Consider the following 9,015-nt stretch of genomic DNA (forward strand, 5'->3'; position numbering starts at 1 on the left):
GACAGACCGGAACCTCCTGGAGGACCCGCCTGAAATACCTGCTTAGCACTCCGGAACAACCTGCTCGACTCATTCGAGCCACCTGCTGGAAATGCCAAAATCACCAGCCGGCTATGCCAGAACCACTTGACGGACACTCCGGAATCACCTGCAGGGCATGCCGGAACCACCGCTCAGATGTGCAAGAACCACATTGCCGGGGTCCCGCCCCGGCGGAGTCCAGGTTCCTGAGGGATGGACGGCGTCGGCGCGATGAGGGAGGGGGAAAATAAAGGGGACGTGAGACTTGGGTTGGTGTTAGCAAGTCCGACTTTACTGTGCACAAGTGTCGTTTATATATTTTTCAGGATTAGTACAGAAATAGTTTTACAAATATTCTCGGAGAGATAAGGAAGTAAGAAACGAGCACAAGAATATTTATTAGCATTCCATTCTATAGAGCATAAGGTTAATGATCGTCTTCTCTGCAATTAACTAGTGTTTGTTGTCTCTAAGCTAAAGGAGATAGGTACCTAGGCGTCTGTTGTAATTCATGGTAAAGTTAAATCAAAGAGAGAAGGTCCAGGCCTCCGGACAGGGCAGCAGCCCGTCTGGTTACATCCTGGTGGAGCCATCCCTGCCTCCCTCAATCATTTACGCCATTAGTGTAGATGGTTAATGGGAACAAAAGGTGACTCCAGGGTGTCTTATCCCCAGGGCTATCTGCATTCTCAGCGGGCAGTTAAACATCTTTACTTTTTCGCGCCCTTTAGGGGTGGAAGCATTCCTTTGTCTTTTAGATTGTAGAGCTAACGGTCCCTTAAGTACACTGCCGGAGAAAGTATCATATTGTTAGTAAAGTAAAGGGCTGAAAAGCTAAGCTAAACTATAAATCTTCAAGAATAAAAAAGAGAAATAAGTATACACATAACCTTGATAGAAAGCATGCATATAATTCAGAAAATATCGGGGGTGTTGGCCGGCCATTCTTCACCGAGGGGCATTCTTGCACCCCTCGGCCCTTCTACTCACCAATTATTTATTATTTATTGCTTTTAGGAGAAAACCTCTATAACATTTTAACAGAAAGCAGAAGGTCAAGAATAATATATAGATACTTCTTGATCATCCAATTAACCAGCAAACTTAGAAGGACGATGCATATGTATATTTAGACAAAGAACTGGAGGGAGAAGGAAACATTAACCAGATGGAGGCCATAAACCTAATTCGACATCTTATCTGGGCAGGATTCCTTTCTGATTGTCTCACATGGGACTGTGTGCTCCTCCATTAATTAACTGAAAAATATCTTGAAAGTTACCTGCAGGTGGTCACATTCTCTTACTGTATCTAATTTTCCCGGGAGGTAGTGCCTCCCAAGCAGCCACCCAAAGGAGTGAAAACTGGAGGTTAAGAAAGGAAAAGGAATGAAGGGCAATTAGAAGCAGCACAGGTTTCAGAACTATGTGAGGGGCTGGCCGGTTATTCTTCACCAAGGGGCGGCCCTGCACCCCTCGGCGTTAATCGGCTGGACCCTGTCAAACAGCCGATCAAATGATGTAGCCACGGCTCCCAGCATCTCCCCCTTTTTTACTTTTTAAGGCCAACAGATGTAATTCTGCTGAAACCCGACTTATAGAGTTGAATATTAACTTGAGAAAGACTGGAAAAAGGCAAAGACAAATCATTAGAGCACCAATGGTGACAGCAATATTAACAATAAAGGAGCTCCAATTTTTCTCCCCTACAAAAGAGGTCAGAGAGGTGAAAAAGTTGGTGGCCACTTCAGAAGCAGAAAAGGATTCTTTAGCCTGATTAATATTATTAATTTGTCTATGTAAGTCACAAATGTCTAGACTAAAGTCTGAATGGTTCCATATTCCCTGGATATGATTTTTAATTTTCTCCCAGGAGTGTAGAGATTGATTTACCTTAAGAGGAGTCCCACAGATCCATCTATAGGACACATAACATCGCAAGGCCAGTTTAACCTTCAAATTTGTAAGTTCTTGTCCTATCTGTAATATTGCCTCTTCCAGAGCGTTTCCTTTGCCTCCAGTTTTTCGTCTATTATTTCTTGGGTAGTTAGGGCAAGAGTGGTATTCTTAGAAAGATCGTCTACATAAGAGGCAGTATGTATTTGTTTAGTCAGCGCTACAGCAGATACAGTGAGAGAGGTTGCTAATGCAATCAAGGCTGAGATACCCAATATTAAAGCAGAGATAAACCGGCGGGGGCGCTGTAAAAGATCAGTAGCCTGTTTCAAAGTAAGCAATCCAACATCATCATACCAAGGTCCAGACAGGTGAACAGGCAGCATGAGGCAGGGGGGTTGTTGTAATACGATTACAGCTTGTACCTCTACATCAGGGCTCAAACAATTAGTTAAAAATACAATCTGGACAGGAGATATCATAACGAGAATTATTAAAAGAGATAGACATAGCAAAACTGTGTACAGGAAAGGCCAAGAAAACATAAGGGGCCAGGACACAGGCCTTAACCTTATACAACTGTGATCCTGTTGGTCTAATCAGTACAACATTGTGTAAAGCGGCTATGGCCTGCAACAAGTGTGGTTGAATTTTGCCAGAGTCAGTAGAAAGAATAGGAGGGCGGAGGCGAGTGCGGACGGGGAGCCAGACGTTTAGAAGGTTTCTCGCGGAGTGAAAGTCGTCTCATCTGGGCTACTGGGGGAGATTCATCATCTATCTTGACTCGGAAGCTGGGGCTCGTCTGCCTTGGTGGAGGTGGGGGCAGAGGCTGCTTGCGGTACATGTCGAATCAGATGATCAGGAATCCACCAAGGAGATGAAGTGTCCTGTGGAAATATGCAAGCATATCCTCGACCGATAGTTAAGAGAATATCAGGACCTTTCCACTGTCCTGTAAGCAGGTCCTTCCATTTGACCTGTAGTAAAATATTTTGTTTATTATCATTCCAATGTCTCATCATAGGTGACTCACCATGAAAATCTAAATTGAGAAAATTTATCACAAACAGAGCATGACTTAGTAAAAGACGGGGAGAGCTATATTTGAGCTCTCCTCCTTGTAATTTTTCCAATTGTTGTTTTGGGGGGCTCAGATAGCGAGGAAAAGACAAATGTTTCAATTTTGTTTATAAATTGCTGTAAGTCATAGTTCTTTAAGAGAATAGAGAAAAAGATTTTCTTAACTCTGGAAAAAAGCAAAATATTAAAAATCAGTAATATCTCAATTAAAAAGTCATAAAAATTATAATCATCCCTATCAGTTTATTCTGTCCTGTGTAATTGGTTCTTGATCTTAATCTTCTGTCAGCAGTTTGTGAGGTCATCAGTTTCTCTGTTGGAGTTCTGTAATTTTTACCCAGTTTAGTTTTACAATCTGAGCGTTTATTAGAAACCTGTATTCTAGAGTGTTAGAGTCCTTTCCATGAATTTTCCTGAAGATGAGACATATTTGCAAAAGCAAAAAGTAGAGTAAAACAATAACTGACTGTAAACAATAAAAGACTTAAAAATGATGATTGACAGAGAAACTTGGTTATCTCTGTGATATACAACACCTTAAACTAATAATTAGAATTATGGCTGATAGCCAGGATACATCAGAATTTAGGCATGTATATAATTTCTAAAACACTTATATCAGTAACATTTACCCACATACTACCAACCAAGAAAGATTATTATCACTTTATCTGACAATGTTTCCCATGTAACTTTAGACCAAATAAGCCTGATTAGTTTAGAATTAACAAAACAGATTTGTCTTTTAGGTAGAGTTAGAAACCATTTGTTCCCAATAATGATGTTTAGATTACCCACAAGAACTTTGAGACATTAGACAAACAGCTATCATTTAAAGTTATTATGCTGACAAATTTCTAACAGACAACATGAACTTATTTGACTAGGAAACCCAGGCTGCATATTTGCATATGCAGTGCTAACTCTGAGGACATATCCAAACATTTCAATCAAACCAACAAACTTAAGTTTTCATTAACCAAAGGTTAATCCATATCATCTTAAAAGACAGTGGGTTAATTTCTATTGTATTTAGAATTTATGTGAGCGCTTAATTTAAGCCAATTAAACAGAACTCTTAGTATTGGCCATATCACCCGGAGGTAAAAATATCACACACATATAGACACACAGACACAGAGCCTTCACACCTATTGTTTTAAAAATCACTGCCATCAATCAGGTAATGAGTCAATCTCCAAGAGAGGGCACCCCACTTGGTTGCCAGGGTGATCAGGCCCGGAAACCAGGGGGGGCGCTCCCAGAGGTGGAGCCTATGATATTTTAAAGATTTCTTTGTCTCTCAACTGCAAAGCTCAAAAGGAGCCAAAAATGGTCACTGTAACTTTAAGAGAGAGGAAAGAAAAGGGTCCATTACCTTGCAAATCTCCTGAGCCTAGGGCAGCGTTCTACTTGTTCTGCCTGTGGGATTCCTATAGCAAGGGGTGATGGGGGCATCCCCCTGCATGTATCTCTTGTCCCCCTGCATGCATCTCTTGTATACCTTCCCTATTATGCCTGGCAGTCATAAGTGCCTGGTGAATGATTCCCAGGATAAAAGGATAGAGAAAAACAGTGAGGAACTTTCCGCCAGTCTGGGGGACATTCTACCCAATTGCAGCCTGGAGCCATTCTCCCAAGAAGGGGTTCCCACACTCAACCAAAGGTTAGAGTTTGGTACTTTCCTTGAACTGGAGTCCCGATTGGGACTTTTCCCGCAGTTCAGAGTATGGTCAGGTGCCAGAGGGAGGGGTCCCATTCCAGCCTTAGGAAAAGAAACCTTCCACGGGAGTCTTGGAGATTGGCGGCCGTCCTAATGACTTAAGTGGCCGACCCGTGCCCATTTAAAATTTGTCTATTAGAGATAGAGTCAGGAAGGAATGGATTAATTCATTTTCCATCACCCTCAGGCTTAAGGTACTGATTCTCTTCAGGCTGAATGCCACAATTTGCCCCATAGAGTAGCCATGGGCAGCAAAAGTGGATTCATACAGCTGTCCGAGAAGGTTCCCGATGGAGCAGTGAATTTAGATCCATCCTTGAAAAAGAGAAAGTCACAAGGAAAAAATAGGGCACTTACCAGAACTTGAGCTCACAAGCCGATGAAGCAAGTCCACCAGAAATGATGCAGGGTTGGTGAGCCGAGGAGTCGAGAGAAAGATTTCCTGGGCTCTCAAGATTTGGTGGCAGTGCTCTTTTATTTAGAGAATAGCGTGGAATAGCATGGGGACAGGACCCATGGGCAGGCAGAGCTGCTGCGTGGTGACAGGACCCACGGCCAGAACTTAACAGGTCTTGCTCTTATAATGTTGCACAAGGAAGTATTCCCAGTTAGACATTTTAAAACATACTTAGGCAAAGTTGATATAACCTCTTTATAAAGAAAATCAGCTTCTAAGTTGTGTTCCCACTATCATCCAGGTTTCCAAATTAACAGTTTCCTCTTCGGGGAACCAGGGACATTGTTCTTGTAAAAATGTAGGAATGTAGAAATCTGTCCCAAAGAGGCTTTTATGTCTCTTTTTTGCAAGCATACATGTTATTATTTCTATACAGAGCCTTCTTTCTTTAGACTCAGTATGGCCCAAAACTTCTCAAAAGTTCTTAATACTTCTTATTCTTCCTAACCTTATTTCACTCTCCCTTTCCGGAGAGGGACTAAAACTTCTCTATTATTATTATTATTATTATTATTTTTATTTTTTTATTTCACTCTCCCTTTCTAGAGAGGGGCAAAAACTTCTCAATTATTATTATTATTATTATTATTATTTATTTCACTCTCCCTTTCTAGAGAGGGGCAAAAACTTCTCTATTATTATTATTATTATTATTATTTTTTATTTCACTCTCCCTTTCTAGAGAGGGGCAAAAAACTTCTCAATTATTATTATTATTATTATTATTATTATTTTTATTTCACTCTCCCTTTCTAGAGAGGGGCAAAAACTTCTCAATTATTATTATTATTATTATTATTATTTTTATTTCACTCTCCCTTTCTAGAGAGGGGCAAAAACTTCTCAAAGTTCTTAACACCTACTACCCTTCTGTCCTTTCCTCACTCTCCCTTTGGCAGAGAGGGGCTAAAGGGGGCTCTTCTTTCCAGCCCTGGGTAGGATCCTATCCGTCCCGAGAAGTGGGGGGAACTTACCCTTCAGGTCCCTGTTCGGGCGCCACTTGCCGGGGTCCCGCCCCGGCGGAGTCCAGGTTCCTGAGGGATGGACGGCGTCGGCGCGATGAGGGAGGGGGAAAATAAAGGGGACGTGAGACTTGGGTTGGTGTTAGCAAGTCCGACTTTACTGTGCACAAGTGTCGTTTATATATTTTTCAGGATTAGTACAGAAATAGTTTTACAAATATTCTCGGAGAGATAAGGAAGTAAGAAACGAGCACAAGAATATTTATTAGCATTCCATTCTATAGAGCATAAGGTTAATGATCGTCTTCTCTGCAATTAACTAGTGTTTGTTGTCTCTAAGCTAAAGGAGATAGGTACCTAGGCGTCTGTTGTAATTCATGGTAAAGTTAAATCAAAGAGAGAAGGTCCAGGCCTCCGGACAGGGCAGCAGCCCGTCTGGTTACATCCTGGTGGAGCCATCCCTGCCTCCCTCAATCATTTACGCCATTAGTGTAGATGGTTAATGGGAACAAAAGGTGACTCCAGGGTGTCTTATCCCCAGGGCTATCTGCATTCTCAGCGGGCAGTTAAACATCTTTACTTTTTCGCGCCCTTTAGGGGGTGGAAGCATTCCTTTGTCTTTTAGATTGTAGAGCTAACGGTCCCTTAAGTACACTGCCGGAGAAAGTATCATATTGTTAGTAAAGTAAAGGGCTGAAAAGCTAAGCTAAACTATAAATCTTCAAGAATAAAAAAGAGAAATAAGTATACACATAACCTTGATAGAAAGCATGCATATAATTCAGAAAATATCGGGGGTGTTGGCCGGCCATTCTTCACCGAGGGGCATTCTTGCACCCCTCGGCCCTTCTACTCACCAATTATTTATTATTTATTGCTTTTAGGAGAAAACCTCTATAACATTTTAACAGAAAGCAGAAGGTCAAGAATAATATATAGATACTTCTTGATCATCCAATTAACCAGCAAACTTAGAAGGACGATGCATATGTATATTTAGACAAAGAACTGGAGGGAGAAGGAAACATTAACCAGATGGAGGCCATAAACCTAATTCGACATCTTATCTGGGCAGGATTCCTTTCTGATTGTCTCACATGGGACTGTGTGCTCCTCCATTAATTAACTGAAAAATATCTTGAAAGTTACCTGCAGGTGGTCACATTCTCTTACTGTATCTAATTTTCCCGGGAGGTAGTGCCTCCCAAGCAGCCACCCAAAGGAGTGAAAACTGGAGGTTAAGAAAGGAAAAGGAATGAAGGGCAATTAGAAGCAGCACAGGTTTCAGAACTATGTGAGGGGCTGGCCGGTTATTCTTCACCAAGGGGCGGCCCTGCACCCCTCGGCGTTAATCGGCTGGACCCTGTCAAACAGCCGATCAAATGATGTAGCCACGGCTCCCAGCACCACATGCCGCAGACTCCGGAATCACGTGCCGGGCATGCCGGAACCACCTCTCAAATCTGCCAAAATCAAGTGCCGGAGACGCCAGAAGCACCTGCCGAGCTAGCCGGCAGCACCTTCTCGAATCATCGGAACCACCTGTGGGACACACCAAAATCACCTGCCTGCTACATCAGAACCACTTGGTGGACAACCCGGAGTCACCTGCCGGACATGCCAGAACCACCTGTCAGACGTGCCGGAACCACGTGCCGCACACGCCGGAACCAACTCCTGGACAGACCAGAACCACCTACCGGCCCTGCCTGAACCACCTGCCGAGCAGGAGGGAACCACCTGCCGGACACGCCAAAATCACCTGCCAGGTATACCAGAACCACTTGGTGGACACTCCGGAATCATCTGCCGGACATACCAGAACCAGCTCTCAGACACACCAGAACCACGTGCCAGAGACGCCGGAAGCACCTCCAGAGCATGCCTGAGCCACCTGCTCGACTCGCAAGAAACACCTGTCGGACACGCCAAAATCACCTGCCGGCTATGCCAGAACCACCTGCCGGCTACGCCAGAACCACTAGGCAGACACTCCGGAATCACCTGCCAGGCATGCCGGAACCACCACTCAGAGGTGCCAGAACCACATGCCGGAGACCCCGGAATCACCTGCCGGGCATGCCGGAACCACCTCTCAGAGGTGCCAGAACCACATGCCGGAGACTCCGGAATCACCTGCCGGGCATGCCGGAACCATCTCTCAGACGTGCCACAACCACGTGCCGGAGAGACAAGAAGCACCTGCCGAGCTCGCCGGAAACACCTGCTGGGCATGCGAGAACCACCTGCCTGACAGGCCAAAATCATATGCCAGCTACGCCAAAACCACTTGGTGGACACTCCAGAATCACCTTGCGGGCATGCTGGGACCATGTCATGGACAGACTGCAAACACCTGCCGGACCTGCCTCTACCACCTGCCGAGCACGCCGGAAGCACCTGCTCGACTCACCAGAGCCACCTGCCGGACACACCAGAAACACCTGCAGGGTACGCCAGAACCACTTGGAGGACTCTCCGGGATCACCTGCCGGGCATTCCGGAACCACCTCTCAGACATGCCAGAAGCATGTGCCGGACACGCCGGAACCACCTGCCGAGTATGCCGGAACCACATGCTCCACTCCCCAGAAAAACCTGCTGGACACGCCAAAATCACCTGCTGGCTATGCCAGAACCACTCAGCAGACACTCCAGAACCACCTCCAGGACAGACCGGAACCACTTGCCGGACACGCCAGAATCACCAGCCGGCTACGCCACAACCACTTGTCAGACACTCCGGAATCACCTGCCGGGCATGCTGGAACCACATCACAGAGGTGCCGCAAACACATGCCGGAGACGGCGGAAGCACCTGCCAAGAATGCCGGAAGTTACTGATCCACTCCCCAGAGCCACCTGCTGGACACGCCA

General features: G+C 44.9%; 1 long non-coding RNA gene across 1 annotated transcript; it reads right to left on the bottom strand.

Annotated features, from left to right (window-relative positions):
* Positions 1–291: 291 nt before the first annotated feature.
* Positions 292–7,538, bottom strand: LOC139081381 (uncharacterized). Its single transcript, XR_011536455.1, has 2 exons — positions 6,151–7,538; positions 292–5,296 (listed from the first exon to the last, which is right to left on the bottom strand). It is a non-coding gene; the product is annotated as an uncharacterized lncRNA (long non-coding RNA).
* Positions 7,539–9,015: the final 1,477 nt, after the last annotated feature.

Source organism: Equus przewalskii, unplaced genomic scaffold (genome assembly GCF_037783145.1).
Source record: "Equus przewalskii isolate Varuska unplaced genomic scaffold, EquPr2 contig_R1873, whole genome shotgun sequence".
Taxonomy (NCBI): domain Eukaryota; kingdom Metazoa; phylum Chordata; class Mammalia; order Perissodactyla; family Equidae; genus Equus; species Equus przewalskii.